Here is a 17,403-nt window from a genome sequence, read left to right as displayed (position 1 = left end):
TGCCCGAAGGTTTTCACCGCCGAGACTCTCTCATTTTATTTCTCTCAACTCAGGGTGTGCTGGTTTCCTTTTGTGATGCTTATTGGTTTCCCACCATCTTTGGTAATTGATTTGAAGGCTTGTACCTGGTGAAGAGAGGTAGCTGATACTAAACTTCTCAAGTGTCTGACATGCCCCGGTTTTCAATTTCAGGGTGAATGGGATTTTGTTGTTGGTGTGACTGAACCTCAGGGAGAGGCTGCCTACGTATCCTTTCGGAATCAAGTCAAACGTAGTTCAGGCCTCAATCAATGTTTTGTTTTGTTTGTTTGTTTTTTTTTTTTTTTTTTTTTTTAACGGCTCAAAAGGTGGTAGCGAGAATTGGGTAGTGTTTGGGGAGTAGTGGGGAATAAACACCTTCGCCCTTTTCAACGTGTCAGGACCACTTGGAGTATGATCTAGACGTAGTACCTCTTGACTGCATCTGCATTCACCGCTGTGTCAGGGTCATTTCCTTCGATATCACCTAAATACAATGCTCCTCTTGGCAATATTTTCCTTACGATGTATGGGCCTTTCCAATTTGGGGAAAACTTTCCTTTTGCTTCTTCATGATGCGGCAGAATACGCCTCAGTACCAATTGTCCTACTTCGAAATTCCGGGGGCGGACTTTCTTGTTGTAGGCGCGGGCCATCCTTCGCTGGTATAACTGTCCATGACAAACTGCGGCCATCCGCTTTTCATCAATCAATGTCAATTGCTCCAGTCGAGTCTTAACCCACTCGCTGTCCTCGATTTCTGCTTCGACAATGATTCGAAGTGAAGGAATCTCTATCTCTGCCGGTATTACGGCCTCGGTTCCATAAACCAAAAGATAAGGAGTCGCTCCCACCGATGTGCGCACCGTAGTGCGATACCCCAATAACGCAAAAGGTAACTGCTCATGCCACTGTCGGGAACTTTGTATTGTTTTCCTCAAAATCTTCTTGATGTTTTTATTTGCAGCTTCTACAGCACCATTGGCTTTTGGCCGATAAGGAGTGGAATTCCTGTGTGTTATCTTGAATTGCTCGCACACATCTCCCATCAAGTGACTGTTCAAGTTTGCTGCATTATCTGTAATGATAGTCGCAGGAATACCGAAGCGACAGATAAGATTTGAGTGTACAAAATCCACTACAGCTTTCTTGGTGACCGACTTGAGAGTGACAGCCTCTACCCACTTTGTGAAGTAATCGATGGCAACCAGTATAAACCTGTGTCCATTCGAAGCCTTTGGTTCAATTGGTCCAATGACGTCCATGCCCCAAGCGACAAATGGCCAAGGTGCGGACATGGGATGCAGTTCTGTGGGAGGTGCATGAATCAAATTACCGTGCACCTGACACTGATGACACTTCCGGACAAAGCTAAAGCAATCCTTTTCCATGGTCATCCAGTAATAACCTGCTCTAAGGATCTTCTTCGCTAAGACATACCCGTTCATGTGAGGTCCACACACACCTGCGTGTACTTCGTGCATGATCTTTCTCGCTTCCTCGATATCGACACATCTTAAGAGATTGAGGTCCGGAGTCCTCTTATATAACAATTCACTGCTCAAAAAGAAACCACTTGCATGTCGCCTAATGGTCCTCTTTTGATCTCCAGTTGCATGCTCGGGGTATTCTTGTGTCTTCAAGAATTTCTTGATGTCATGGTACCAAGGCTGCGTATTTGATCCCGCCTCGATTACACTGCAGTAACCGTGTCTTTCCTTGATTTGGATTTCCAAAGGATCGACGTGGGCGTCGCCCGGGTAGGGTAGCATAGAAGCTAAAGTAGCAAGTGCATCTGCCAGTTCATTGTGACACCTCGGGATATACCTGAATTCTATTGAGTTAAAGCGCTTGCTGAGGTCCTCCACATGTTGTCGGTATGGGATAAGTTTGACATCCCGAGTTTCCCATTCGCCTTGAACTTGCCGGATGATCAGGTCAGAGTCTCCCATAATCAGTAAGTCTTTGACATCCTGATCGATTGCCATATGTATGCCCATAATGCAGGCTTCATATTCAGCTGTATTATTTGTGCAGAAGAAACGAAGTCTAGCTGTGGCGGGATAATGCTGACCGGCAGGTGAGATCAAAATTGCCCCAATCCCTATACCCTTGGCATTCACGGCTCCGTCAAAGAACATCTTCCAAACATGAGCTTCCTCTGAGATCACTTCTACGGTGTTTACCTCTTCGTCTGGAAAGTAGGTATCCAATGGCTGGTATTCCTCATCGACCGGGTTTTCGGCCAAATGATCTGCTAACGCCTGGGCTTTCATTGCCGTGCGAGTGATATAAACTATGTCGAATTCCGTAAGCAAGATTTGCCATTTAGCCAGTCTCCCAGTAGGCATTGGTTTCTGAAATATATATTTCAAGGGATCCAACCTGCTTATGAGGAATGTAGTGTGGGCTTGGAGATAATGCCTCAGCTTTTGAGCAACCCATGTGAGAGCGCAGCATGTCTTCTCCAACAGAGTGTATTTGGCCTCGTAGCTGGTGAATTTCTTGCTCAGGTAGTAGATCGCCTGTTCCCTTTTCCCGGTCACATCGTGTTGCCCCAGGACGCAGCCAAAGGAGTTCTCCAAGACTGTCAGATACAAGAAAAGTGGCCTCCCTGGTTCGGGAGGGACCAAGACTGGGGGATTCGAAAGGTACTCTTTGACTTTATCAAAGGCTTCTTGACACTCCGTTGTCCACTTAATCGCCGCATCTTTTCTTAACAACTTGAATATGGGCTCACACGTGCTTGTCAGCTGGGCAATAAACCGACTGATGTAGTTCAGCCTGCCCAAAAGACTCATCACGTCTTTCTTCGTTCTTGGGGGAGGTAGATCTTTGATAGATTTTATCTTAGTCGGATCTAGCTCGATACCTCTCCTGCTTACGATGAAACCCAAAAGTTTACCTGACGGAACTCCGAAAGCGCATTTGGCTGGATTTAGCTTCAAGTCATACTTCCTTAGCCTCTCGAAGAATTTCCTCAAGTCTTGGATGTGGTTATCCTGCGTCCTGGACTTGACTATAACATCGTCCACGTACACCTCTATTTCCTGATGCATCATGTCATGGAAAATGGCGGTCATGGCCCTCATGTAAGTAGCCCCAGCATTCTTTAAACCAAATGGCATGACCCGATAACAGTAGGTGCCCCAAGGCGTGGTGAAGGCAGTTTTCTCGGCATCCTCTTCATCCATCAATACCTGATGATACCCAGCGTAACAATCTACGAAAGACTGTATCTCGTGCTTGGCGCAATTATCAACGAGGATGTGGATGTTGGGCAGCGGGAAATTATCTTTAGGACTTGCTCTGTTCAGATCTCGGTAATCTACACATACTCGAGTTTTCCCGTCCTTTTTCGGTACTGGAACCACATTCGCCAACCATGTTGTATATTGGACTACCCGGATCACTCCTGTTTTCAGTTGCTTGGTGATCTCCTCTTTAATTTTGTCACTGACCTCGGTTTTGAACTTTCGTTGCTTTTGTTGAACCGGAGGACAATCAGGATGAATCGGCAATTTGTGAACCACTAGATCGACACCTAGTCCCGGCATGTCATCATATGACCAAGCAAACACGTCTTTAAATTCAAGAAGAAGTTGAATTATCGCCTCTCGCGTTTTCTTGTCCGTGTGAATGCTTATCTTGGTCTCCCGGATTTCTTCCGGGGTTCCTAAATTTACCGGTTCAGTGTCATTCAGATTTGGCTTAGGTTTATTCTCGAAATATTCCAACTCTCGGTTTATCTTCCCTAAAAGCCTCTTCCGCATCATATTCTGGTTCTGGATTCATTAATTCGCAGTTAAATAGCTCATTGTGATCCGGGCGTGAAGTCCGCAAGCATGTCATATTTAAAGCCGCATTATTAGGACTGAAAAGGAAGATAAGAGGAAAAGTAATAAAATCAGAACGAGAGAAAGAATAGGAAAGCAATGATGATTTTTTTTTTTTTTTTTATTTTCTTTTGAAAATTGGAAGACAACAACGTTTACAATTAGGAATTCGGAATAACAAATGAAAAGAAGAAAACGTTCAAGTTATGTCCCGGAGATAACTTGTGATACAGGAAAGGTGGCAGGACAGGTCTACCCGGACTTCCGTCTAGTTGGGAATGGCGTGATCTCCCAGTTTTGGAGCTTGGCGTTTGGCCCCATGTATATCATCTCAGCAGTGCTCGTGCCTTCGCCTGGTTGAACCATGTGGACCTCGTAGAGCATTTCCCTCATTGCCCCACATATTTCCTCGATTTCCTCAACTGTGAAGACCTCATCTTCTTCTTCTTCAGTGTACCCTGGCCTGACAAAAGTCGCATGTAAATCCGGCAGTGGTTGAGGCAACTTCCAGCCCTCATTTCTCCTTTTCTTTGCCCATTTTTCGTCTGCTGGAGTAGGTTTGAAACCTAGTCCAAAAGGTTTCTTGATGACTGGTAAAGTAATGGGTTCCGTCGTTCCCTGAAGATTTCGTCCAAGCCCCTTCCCTGGCCTAAATCCGTGTCGGATCATCTCTTTGGCCACCATAACCGAAGCGTTAGACAAGAAAGGCTGGGGGCAAGGTACTCCCTCTTCGTGCTGCTCTGCCAATACCACCTCGAAAGCTTGATAGACCGTATGCTCACTCCCTTCTCTTGGTTCAAGATACGGGATAGATGGGTCCCGATAAATGGCATGTTCATCTTCTCCATGGACCACGATCTCTTGGTCTTCATACTCGAACTTCACCATCTGGTGAAGAGTAGAAGGCACGGCTCCTGCCGCATGGATCCAAGGCCTGCCAAGGAGGAAATTGTATGATGTGTCCATGTCTATCACTTGGAAAGTGACTCGAGATTCGACTGGTCCTATGACCAGCAACAGGTCTATTTCTCCCATGGTGTCTCTCTTGATACCATCGAAAGCTCTCACGCAGACGTTGTTGGGTCGGATTCTTCCGGTCTCAATTTCCATTCTTTGCAGCGTGGAGAGCGGGCAGATGTCAACACCTGATCCCCCATCCAGCATCACCCGCTTGACATAGTAGTCCTCACATTTGACTGTTAAATGCAATGCCTTGTTGTGTGCTGCTCCTTCCGGGGGTAGATCGTTCTTGCTGAAGGAGATTTGGTTGACGGCGAAGAATCTTTCTGTCATCCGCTCTAGTTGCTCCACCGAGGTTTCGACCGGTACGTATGCTTCATTCAGGGTTTTCAGCAGGATCTTTTGATGCTCGGTTGACTTCATTAATAGTGACAGCATGGACACTTGCTCAGGGTGCTTGCGCAGCTGGTCTATCACCTCATAATCCGGCATCTTCATCTGCTTGAAGAACACTTCCGCTTCTTCAACACTCACAGGCTCCTTTGGAGGGAAGCGCCTTTGTGTGGCGTTGTTCAGTTCTTGGGTATTTGAGTACCCTCCAACGAAAGTATTTTCTGGAAGTTCTTCCCTGACCTCCTTACCTTTATACGTTACCAAAGTCTTTTGATAATTCCACGGCACTGTGGACGGGTTGGTCATTGGCTTTTGTGGCACGCGTCCGATAACCACTGGCTCATTCAGCCGAGGTGGTTGAATCGTCCCCCGGACCACATAGGCCCCTTTTGGCACATACATAGGTTTTGTCTTTTTGATCCCCGAAGTTCTGCGTCTTCTTGGCTTGACCTCGTGGTATGTAAAGAACTCCACCCTTTGCTGGTACTACTTTCTTCTCCACCTTCTTTTCGGGCTTGCTTTCTGCAGCCTTGGCCTCCTCCCCCCTTTCTGATTTCTGGTCTGTTTCAGGCCTCCTCGCTGTGTCGACAATGGCAATTATGGCTTTCAAGGCAGGGTCGAACTCTTTGTCTTCACAAATCATGCCGATCAGCGGCCCATTATTGTGAGCGGGCAATGGATTGTTAGTTACATTTGGGATCTCTTCGTCCCTTAGCACTATCTTCCCCTGCTCTATCAAATTTTCGACCACTCTTTTCAATGACCAGCAGTCGTTTGTATCATGCCCCTCGGCCCCTGAATGATAGGCGCATCTGACTCCGGCTTTGTAAGAAGGAGATGTCGGGTTTTGCCTTGTTTGAGGGATGGGTTGTAGGAAACCCAACTGAACCAACTTTGGGAACAAAGTCGAGTATGGCTCACCGATGGGCGTGAAAGTCCGCCGTCGAGGTGGCTCTTGGGGGCGGTAGTTATTTTGCGGGGGTTGTGGGTTATAGTGGTTGCGGTAAGGAGGCTGATTTCTGGGAGGTGGAGCTGGGCCTCGGTTGGCTTGTTGTGGTGAATGGTTATAAGGTTGGGCATTCATGACCATATAAGGTTGATGAGCATATGCCGCATTTGAGTGGGGGTAGTAGTGTTGTGAGGCCCTTTCCGGAAAATGGGGCCTGTGATGACGATACTCCCTTGCTTCAGAGGCTGCCATAGCCGTTTCTTCCTTCTTCTTCCCCCTTGTCGTCCCTCCAGACCCGCTTTGGATGGCCTGAGAGGTTGCCCTTAGGGCTGCTTGACTCAGAATCCGACCCGTTTTCAGCCCATTCTCTACCATTTCTCCTATCTTGATTGCTTCCGCGAATGGCTTACCCATGGCCGACATCATGTTTTGGAAATAGTCAGACTCTTGAGCCTGGAGAAAGGTAGTGACCATTTCCACTTCATCCATGGGAGGCTTTACTCTCGACGCCTGTTCACGCCACTTGATAGCATACTCTCTAAAACTTTCCGAAGGCTTCTTCTTCAAATTCGACAGAGAGTTTCGGTCTGGCGCAATGTCGATGTTATACTGGAATTGTTTTACAAAATCTCTGGCGAGATCATCCCATATATGCCATCGGGACATTTCCTGATCCATATACCATTCCGAAGCTATCCCTACTAAGCTTTCCCCAAAATATGCCATTAGCAGTTCTTCCTTTCCGCCGGCTCCCCGCAATTGGTTGCAGTATTTTTTAAGATGTGCAATGGGGTCACCGTGCCCATCGTATTTCTCGAACTTGGGGGTCTTGAAACCCGTCGGCAGGTGCACGTGAGGGAACATGCACAGGTCGGCGTAAGAGACGCTCTTTTGCCCGCTCAAACCTTGCATATTCTTCAAACTTTGTTCAAGGCTTCTCATTCTCTTAGCAATCTCATTTTGTTCTGCAATCCTGGGGTTCTGATCCTGTCCCGGTGCGAGTTCGCACTGAGGCGGTAGAGGATTATTGTTGGTAGCGAACCTGGTTGGTTCCATTGAGAACGATGGTGCTTGGAATGTAAAAGAGGATGAGTCAAAGCTTGGCTTGTATGTGGCAGGCTGTGCCGTAGCTGGGCAAGGCGATGCAGTAAAGATATTCATGCTTGCATCGGTGGCCGACATTCGGGGATGAGGCTCAGAAGGTGATCCGGCGGAGAAAACGGAGTTGGCTGGGTACCCGAATGGGGTAGCAGGGTAATTTATGGGGACATTAGAAGTCCCACCTGACCTGGAGAATAATTCAGGGAATCCGGGGACGACACTTGGCGGCTCTTTCCCATTGTTCCAATCATCCAGCATTTCCAACATGCGGAGCCGTAGGATTCTATTTTCTTCTGCAGTTGCGGATTCAGGCGTGAGGACGGCTGAGATTGAGCTCTCCTCAGAGACGGGGACTGTTTGCAATGGAATTTCCGAAGACATTTCCACACTTCCTTTTGACCTGGTGAAGTAGGTGTGAGTACTGTTTCTGGTCCTAACAATAGGTAGTTGAACACCTCTCCTTGACCTCGTGAAGTATGAGTGCGAGGCCAGACTTTCACCAAACCAACCGTCTTTTCAAAAACCCTGGAAACATGCTCAATGACAAGCGCATGGTTAATTTGTAGCAAATAACAGATAGTTAATCTCACGTTGGGCATGATGCACCTATACAGTTAAGTGGATTACTATATGTCTGCTACGAGAGCATGCGTCATTCCGGTATTTTCCTCTTATTTCCCCCCTTTTTTTCTTTTTTTTTTTATTTTCATTTATTTTTCTTTTATATTTTTTTTGTAGCAAAATAAAATGCGATCGGATCCGATGAGGATTGCCTACGTATCACGATACTCACGTGAATCAGATCATTACGTAGTTCGAAAACACGAATGAGCGTGAAAGAAGCAAACTCTTTATTATTGAAGTAGTCTATTACAAACTACATTTTGCAAAAGAAAAAGCAAACTTTGGAAATAAACCTAGACTCAAAAATAGACTAAAAATCACCCTGATGAAAGAAAAACAGGCAGAAGATGCTAAGATACAGATTTGACCTATGAATGCATTATGGTTTTAAAAATTGGTTTCCGCGGGGCATCGTTCGGCCTCGCCGCGGTCCTAGGCGTGAGATCCCTCTCAAGTTGCTCTAGCTCGTGCATAGTCTGCTTGACATAACCCATTACTGCCGAGAGGACGGTAGCGCTGGACATGTTCTCACATCGTAGGCATCGTCTGGTGATGGCATGGGCAATGGCCTTGATCCTATCTCTGGTTTGCTTCTTCTCTACGAGCAGGCGTTTTGTCTGATCGCTGCATATCTTGAAAACTTGAGCATCTTGTACATGCTGATGCTTCAGTCGTCGTACTTCCAACTTCATCTGGGCTATTGAGTCATACCAGTATCTGCTCTCAATTTGGAAATCCTTGGCCTGATTAGCTGTTTTGATCTCAAGTGCAGCCATCTCTCTCTTTATCTTAGCAACAGTCTTCTCATGGTCGCTTTCCAATCGATTCAGGTACCTGCGATGCTTGTCTGTTCTTGTACCCCACTGTGCTTTGAGCTCTGCTATGATGTTTTCAGATTTCTCCAAACCATCTCGCCATTCCCTGATTTCACCTTTTAGCCCTTTTATCAACTGCTCGTCCGATCGACGCCTTGGTTGTCTATCTGCATCCAACCTTATCTGTTTGATCTGGGCTCTGAGCATTTCATTTTCTTGAATCAACCTGTTCCGTTCTCCCAGATCGGTAGCAACTTGCACGTTGTGTTCATATTTCAATTTTTCCACTTGTTGCTTTAACCCGCTGATTTCGGTGCAATAGCCTCTTTCTTTTGCTAACCAATCCCACTGCTTTTGTGATGATTCGGTAAAATTCCGGATGTGGGGTCTCTTAGCTGGCCTTTCGTGCTCGAGTTCCCTTCTGTACCATGCAAGGTAACCTGGCGCCGTTTCTCCTTTGGCTTGATCCCGCACGCAAGTATCTGATTTCAAATATTGACCCTCATTCCAGATTTGGCGAATCTTTGCTTCTGGGAACTGTCCGTTAGGACTTATCTCGATTGCTTGAGTGCTTAGATCTTCCTCATGAGGTACTGTCTGGCATTTTCCGAACTGTCTTAAAACTCGGCCGGGTGCGTAAGGTTGAATGCTCTTAAGCCCCATCAGCAAGAAATGAGTTTTAGTCGCTGACATATATAAGACCTCATCAACGGGCAACCATCCCAACTTCCATTGTATTTGGCTGGCAGTAAGAGCTTGAAAGAACGAGGTCCAAGCCAGGACTCCTTCGGGCAAACTGATCTCTTTGGCTCTTGCGTAAGATTCTTCTATGCGGGTCTTATCCGGGGAACCACGGCTCAAAATCTCGGAATGATGGCAAAGGTGCTCGGTCATCCATATCTGCAGGAGCAAGTTACAACCTTCGAAGAAATTTCCCCCAGCTTTACAAGCTGTGAGAGCTCGAAAGATGTCGGATACCACCATAGGCGCGAGAGTACTGTCACTTTGCGTGAGTAAAGTGCTGACGACCCCCGATATCTTCAAATCAATGTTTCCATCTTTCCTGGGAAATACCAGAAGACCCAGAAACGTTATCATGAACGCCACCCGTCTGTGCTCGTCCCACTTCTGACGAACTCCTTTGCTGCACAGTTTGTTGATTGGATTATTGAATCCCCCCTCGTGACCGTATCTATCATATATGAAGCATGGAGTACAGAATCCGGCTGCTAGATCCGGGTTGTGGACTGTTCTAGGTATTTTCAATGAATCCAGGAACCGATGTACCGTGACGACTCTTGGGGCGACCAAGTATTTTTCCCTCAACGGAAGTTCAGTATTCCCGATGTATCCGGCCATTTCTTCCAAAGTTGGGGTGAGCTCAAAATCAGGGAAATGGAAAACATTGTGCGCCGGGTCCCAATAGGTAACCAAAGCTCTTATGATATCTCCCCGAGGCTGGATTTCCAACAGACCCACAAGACCTTTCAGATTTTTCTTAACCTCATTTTGCCCTTCAACACCTAGATCATTCCACCATAGCCGTAACTTGATAGGGATTTTGGTCATTATTGAAAAATGTTCATTTTGCATCGTGCTCATCCTGCACATTTATTAAGGTGATTTTAACAAAAATGACTGACTCAAAATATTTTACAGAGGGGACCAAGCTTTGAACACGGCCTTTAAGCACTCCGGGGAAGAAGATTTTAAGGCTGTGTGGGTCTAAACATGCTAAGGAAAACCCAAAAGTGGCTATTTATGCAAAGTCAGCCTTCCGGCGTCCCTTTTCGGGAACATTCGGCTATTCATGTCAAAACAGCATCACCTGACTTATTTATGACTCTTTAAAAATTTGAAACACATATTTTTTTTGATTTTGGCTATTTTAGCAAAATGGGGGTTGAGCCCGACGAGGGTTGCCTACGTATCTCATCTCCGGTGAGAATCAAACCGGCGTAGTTCGGGGTCTTAAAAATCAGAAATAAGTATTTTTTATTGTTTTTTTTTTGAAGAAAGATAAAGACTAAAGAAAAAATAATTTTTGCAATATTTGGACTATCCGTCTGAATTTATAGAAAGGGTATTACAAAAGAAAATTTTTTTTTTTTTTGAATTATGAGTTTTCCATTATTTTTTACTTTTAAAATAAATATCATTTCTTTTTTTGATTTTGAAAGTGAAAGAAATTTTTTTTTTATATATACCCCTTTTTTTTTTAATAATTCAAACTAAGAAGACAAATTTTGTTTTTATTCTTTTTTCTTTTTTTTTTCTTTAGAACAATTCCAATGAGGTTTTGACAATACTTGAACATTGGTTTTATTTTTCCAAAATAAGTAATTATCTCCCCACGTTGCTATTTTCCTCTTTTTTAGAAACCGGTCAGCATGCGGAATCGAAGCAAATAAATGCACAAAACCAAATAGGATGCAGCAGGGTGGTCTTTTCAATTCAGGTTGCCTGTCCTAGACGGACCCAACCCCTGTGTTGAGCCCCCTAAGTCAAATGCAACATGATGCAAATAAACGTTCCTACTAGGGATCCGGCATGAAGTTTCGTTATACTAGGTTTAAACCTTGGTATTTGTTCTAGACTGTGTACCCGAGCGGACCAACTCGAGTCGAGGAGGGGCTACGTACCGGGGACCCGCGAGATCGTCCGGCTTTGTAACTTGTCCGTCCTCTTTCTTATTTTAGGTATTGACATTAACAGAATAGGGAGTCTCGACCAGCGAGCTTCTCCCCGGAGGTAAGAAGAGAAGGGTTTCGGCACAGTTTATATACAGTTCAGATAATATCAAAGCGGTAAAAGACAGCATTTAGCACATTATGCAAAAACATGTAATAAAGATCAGATAATAAAGCCAAATATAACAATTATTCTAAGCTCGAATTCTTGAACCCTGAACCAGTGGTTCTGGGTCCATTAGTCCCCAGCAGAGTCGCCAGAGCTGTCACACCTCCTTTTTGCGCGCCCGCCCCGAAGGGTTAGATGCGCGGGTGGAGTTTTTCCAATTTAAGTGACAATATTCGAAATGGGATTATTTATTTAATTCAGAGTCGCCACTTGGGAAAGGTTTGGCTTTTGGTGTCCCAAGTCACCGGTTTATCTTGAATCCCAAATCGAGGAAATTTTCGACTTTTCCAAGTGAAGTCTGCGAACCAGAAATTCTAAGTAAGGAATTCTGTTGACCCGAGGGAAGGTGTTAGGCACCCTCGAATCCCGTGGTTCTAGCACGGTCGCTTAAATTGTTATAATGGCTAAATATCTGATTTAAATACATGTTATGACTTACGTGCTTTTATTAAGTTTAAACCGCTTTTATCATTATCACTTATTTTTATAGAGTTGCAACGTCGTGAAAATGCATCTCGAACCACGTCACAATCAATGCGCCCGTGATCGTCAACACATTTTGACTTCGTTGAGATTTGGATTCGGGTCACATCAATGTGCACCCGGGTTTGAGAATGTAATTTAATTAAGTCGCGCCTAAAGAGTCTAGCGTATTATTATTTTTTGTAGGAAGCCATGAAATTCACTAAACGGCCTATCCTGAATTCTAAATATTTATTATGATTATTTATTGAGGGCCCCGCAATTTTGCATTTTTATTTGGCGAGGCTCGTCTCTATTTAGAAAGGATATCCTAAAGTGGCTACATTTCTAATACATTTGTCTCTAAAACTAGAAAAAGAAAGAAAGGTACATGCTGCTTTGGCCTAATCCGAGTTTTTATGATTAATTATTTACAAAGTTAAGAAAGCATTATATTTTAATGGCAAAATGCTTTAATTTGACAAGGAAATCACATACGAGTTAACGAAATACACCACTTAATCCGAACAAACATCTTTAAGTCGAATTTAAATTAACTTGCTTAAACAGGGTTAGTAGAGTTCCTTATTAAAGGATGTTTCCGATGATATTCAAAGCTAGTCCTATAAATCGCCTAAAGAAGTCGAAACTGGGTGATTTAAAACTGTATTGTATTTGGCTAGATTTAAAAGCCATTGGCCCCTGCTTATTCAAAGCATGCTGAAAGAGTGAGTTCAATTCTAGCAATCATATTTAATAGTTTCACACTCCATGAAACTGTGTTCACATCCTGTATGCTTCTGAATGAATCAACTACCACGGTTTCTGATCAACATAAACATTAATTAAGTACAAACTTACGAATGTATCCTCTATTAGGCTACAAATTAAAGGATTTATACAACTTTAACAATATTCGCAAAACGGTAAGTAAAGCCACAGATGATTAAAGATTCTTCAGATCTTTCATTTCAATTTTCATTCCGGCATCAGTTACATCAGACAGATTCGAAGTGTGTACCTGAGAAGATGCTTACAATGAAGAAAGCGAGAGAGTCAGTTGAGCAAACAGTGCAAGCGAAACAGCAGCAGTAACAGATAACAGCAGCAGGACAAGTTTCGGTGCGAGATACAATTGTAGACGAGGAGGAAGTGGAAAATGACAGCAGTAGGCAGTGAAGCATAAGCAAAACTCCAGGCAGACCAACTCAGAAGAAACTAAGCACGAGAATACCCCCAGAAATCTCAATTGAGACTTGGAAGAATCAGTACAGCCCAACAGGTTGACAGCAAATGAAGCCCAAACAGAAAACAGTTTTTCCTGAAATTTCTGTATATTCCCTATTTCTTGTTCACTCTCTATCTGTGTATATAGCTTCTCTCAATGTGTCTGTATGTACCTTTTTATGATATCTCTCTCACTATCTCTTTTCTTCTTAAACAAAAGAGTGACAACTTTCAATCTTGGAATCTATTTGAGTTATCAAAAGAAAACTCCCCTCAGTTTTTCTTTCTTTTTTTTGAACTTCAAAACCCTCAATGATTCAGTCCTTCTCTCTATGTTAATAATTTCCCTGTATGTATCCCTATCTCCCTGTTCTCTTTTCTTTTTTTTTCCTCCCTCTTCAACATATGGAAGTTCTTCCTTTTATAAGCCTAAGGTCTGCCCTTAACAGCCTGTTCATCAATCAGAAACCCCCTCCCATGTGCCATCCTCTTTTCAGATTCCACTTAGCTCTTTAAGTATAAACAAAAAAAACCCCCATGATATTCCCTGGCAGTCTTCTCTTTTAAGTGAGGTTTAATACTTCTTAAACTAAAGTGGAGTATGGACAGCAGGGGCGTGTTTTGACAGCACATGCTGTCAAACTATTTTTAATTCAAAAAAAATGGCCTTTATGCAGGAACCAGGCTGTGCACAATGCACATGCTGTGCAGAAGTGCACATGCCCTCAATTCAGATTGCAGCTTAACAATCTATCCTTTTATTTTCAAGTTCAAATACAACTATAAATGACCCTACTTGATTCTTACTTTGATTCAAACAAAGTTGCAGCAGGCAAAATGTTCAATCGTTAACATTCGAACTACTGAAACTAATTGACGACATTTGTCGACTCGACTATATTAGCATTAACATACACAATCGTAGCCAAAAATCAAACATTCAGAAGTATGGGACACATGACTCAACCTATACTGATTAAAACAGAATTGTATTTTGAGGAATCAGTTAGTCAGTACAAATTCGGAATACCACCAGTACGTATGCCTTATCAGAATAGGAGGGGAGGGATTCAGACAAACACAGAGGTTCAAACAAAGTGGCCAAACAAAAGTTGATAAAATTAAAACAAATATGAACAAACTTTTAAAGACCAATCACACGGACTAAAAAAAGGAAAAGAAAACAAGACTCACCTCAAATCTTTGAAAAATCAAAACCTCGATTCGGATTTGGACAGACCTTTCTTAAGGCTGAATGGATTTTAATCGAAGTGTTTCTCAGATGAGAAACACTTTGATTAAAGTCCATTAGACCTTAACCTCTTCGGTTGAACCGGTATAAACCAGTGACGAAGAAATACAAAAATTTCCAAAGCTCAGATCCGGGATTCAGGCTTCCTTGGTCGGATTCGGACCAAACCAAGTATGGTTTGGTCACGAGGGGGTCTGGGGAGTGTCTGGTGTGAAGCTGGGGTTGGTTGGTGTAAAACGAGTTTTAACTCGAATCTTCAAATGAAGATTCGAAGACCTAGGGGATGGTTCGAACTACATGGTTAGCAGATCCATGTTCAGGATGGCAAGGGGGTTCTAGGGTGTTAAGGGGAAGGTCACCGGCGTTCAGGCCGCCGGGTTTCTGGTGAAAGTGTGCAGGGGCGGCTAGGGTTTGAAGGGGATGGGTTTGGGTGAAGACGACGAAGCCGGGGTATTGGATAGGGGGGTAGGGTAAGGATTTGGGCTTATATAGTTGGTGGGTGGGTCGATCTCAACCGTTAGATCAATCTAGATCTACGGTTTGGATCTGATGGTCTTAAGTGAAACGGTGTCGTTTCAAATGTTGAGGGTTTGGGTTTGGTCCGGGTGTAAACGGGTCGGGTTTGTTGATGGGTTATGGGAATTGATCTTGGCCGTCGATCACTCTGAGATCAACGGCCCAGATCAGGCACGATTCAAACGACGTCGTTTGGACGTCCTGGGCATCAGGTGACCTGGGCTGGGCAGGCCTGGGTCTTGGGCTGTTCGTTTGGGCTGAGTTTGTTGGGCCAATTTTAACAAATTGGCCCAAGTCCGGAAGGGGTCTTTCCTTTCCCTTTTTTTTTTATTTTTTTTTATTTCTTTTTCTTATTTATTTTAAAACAAAACTAAGCCAAAAATCAAATTAAAATTAAATACACACTCAAATACAATTATTTGCACACATACTAAAATATTTCAAAACAGGTAAGGTCAAACCAAACAAAATCACGGACGAAAAATGCCTATTCACGATTTTCTATTTAACGACCGAATTACGGTTTGAATTACGCAGGACACATATATATTTTTTTTGAATTTTATTTTAATAAAGTAAATAAATAAGAATGGGCCAAAATCACAAATAAATCCACAAGGTGCCGCACAGAAATCCGAAATTGTACAGCGGGGCCAATTATTTATTTTTTTATTTCTTTTTGGAGCGATTGTCGTGTGAAGCAAAAATCACGTGCTCACAGCAGAGATGTACCAGACATGGGTAAAAGGGAATCCACCACCATCCTACCTCGCCAACCCTGCTTTTGTCCCTCCACTGGCTCAATCCCAAGAACCTCCCACTGTTGATTCATCTCCAGGCTTCCCCATTTACCACCACTACCAGGGCACCACTTCCCAAACACCACAAGCTCCACCATCCAAACCAATTCCATACCCTCCTCCACTAGCCATCCATGTTTTCGTGGCACCCACCCGCTAAACTCAACCGATCCTCCAGTAAGCCTTTATTCCAGACCCAAGATATCCAATACTATCCCCCGGAGCCTACTTTCAAGGCCCCAGAACCTTACTCCTACACTCCTCATTTTGACCTCCCTGTTAAGACTGAGAAACCACCTAAAACCCCAGAACCGGAGGATATGTTTAGGAAGGTTAGAAGCCTAGAACAGTCATTAAGAAACATGCAAGGATTGGTAGGTCAGGTGAGCGTGACTTATAAAGATTTGCGTCTATTTTCTGATGTTCAGTTGCCGGTGGGATTTAAGATACCGAAGTTTGATTTGTATGATGGTCAAGGAGACCCAGTGGCCCATTTTAGGGGATTCTACAGTAAAATAAGAGGAGCCAGCGGGAAAGGCGAGCTATTGATGGCATACTTTAGCCAGAGTTTGAGTGGCTCGGCATTGGAGTGGTACACTCGTCAAGATCACAGCAGATGGTATACCTGGGATGATTTGGCCCAAGCATTCGCTCGCCATTTCCAATACAACATTGAGATTTTCCCAGATCAGTTGTCTTTGACTAAGATTGAGAAGAAGCCTAGTGAAAATTACAGAGAATATGGCTTTCGCTGGAGAGAACAAGCGGCAAGAGTTAACCCTCCAATGGAAGAAAACGAAATGGTGGAGTACTTCCTGCAGGCTCTAGAGCCTACTTACTTTGGTCATTTGATATCAGTCATAGGCAAGTCTTTCAATGAGGTAGTGAAGATGGGTGGCATGGTGGAAGAAGGGCTTAAATCAAGCAAAATCATGAGTTACTCGGCCATCAAGGCAACTACCCAAGCCATTCAGAATGGTGCTGGGGGAGTGATTGGAAAGAAGAAGAAGGAATATGTGGCAACAATTGATTCAAGATCATGGTTTGGACCCAAGGGTCTGTCACACCAATATACCCAGCCTCGACCCCATCACCGAACCTACACCCAACCCCCATATAATCCACTATAACACTACTTCCCATCACCAGACCCTCATATTTCTGTCCACCACACCTAAACATATACTCAACCTCCTACCTACGCACAATGGTATGCCCCAGCCTCACAAAACACCTACCCAGCTCCACAAAATGCTTACCCACCCCCACAAGCCTACCGAAACCCTGCCGGCCCAGGTTTCCGACCCAATCCAGCATTCAAAAATGAGAGGTTTTAGCGGAAGAAAACTTGCACCCCGTTGAGGGAGTCTTTACCAACTTATTCCATAGATTGAGGCAGTTGGATATGTTGAGGCCAATTGAGTCGAAATTACCAAACCCTCCTCCAAAGAACCTTGATTACTCTGTAAGCTATGAATATTGTTATGGTACTCCGGGGCATGATACGGAGAAGTGCTGGCACTTGAAAAATGCCATTCAGGAGCTCATTAACATAAACTGGAATGAAGTCCAAACTCTAGAGGCACCCAAC

This window comes from Nicotiana sylvestris, chromosome 6 (genome assembly GCF_000393655.2).
Source record: "Nicotiana sylvestris chromosome 6, ASM39365v2, whole genome shotgun sequence".
Lineage (NCBI taxonomy): Eukaryota > Viridiplantae > Streptophyta > Magnoliopsida > Solanales > Solanaceae > Nicotiana > Nicotiana sylvestris.
The sequence above is the reverse complement of the archived record's forward strand: the minus strand, read 5'-3'. Positions refer to the sequence as shown.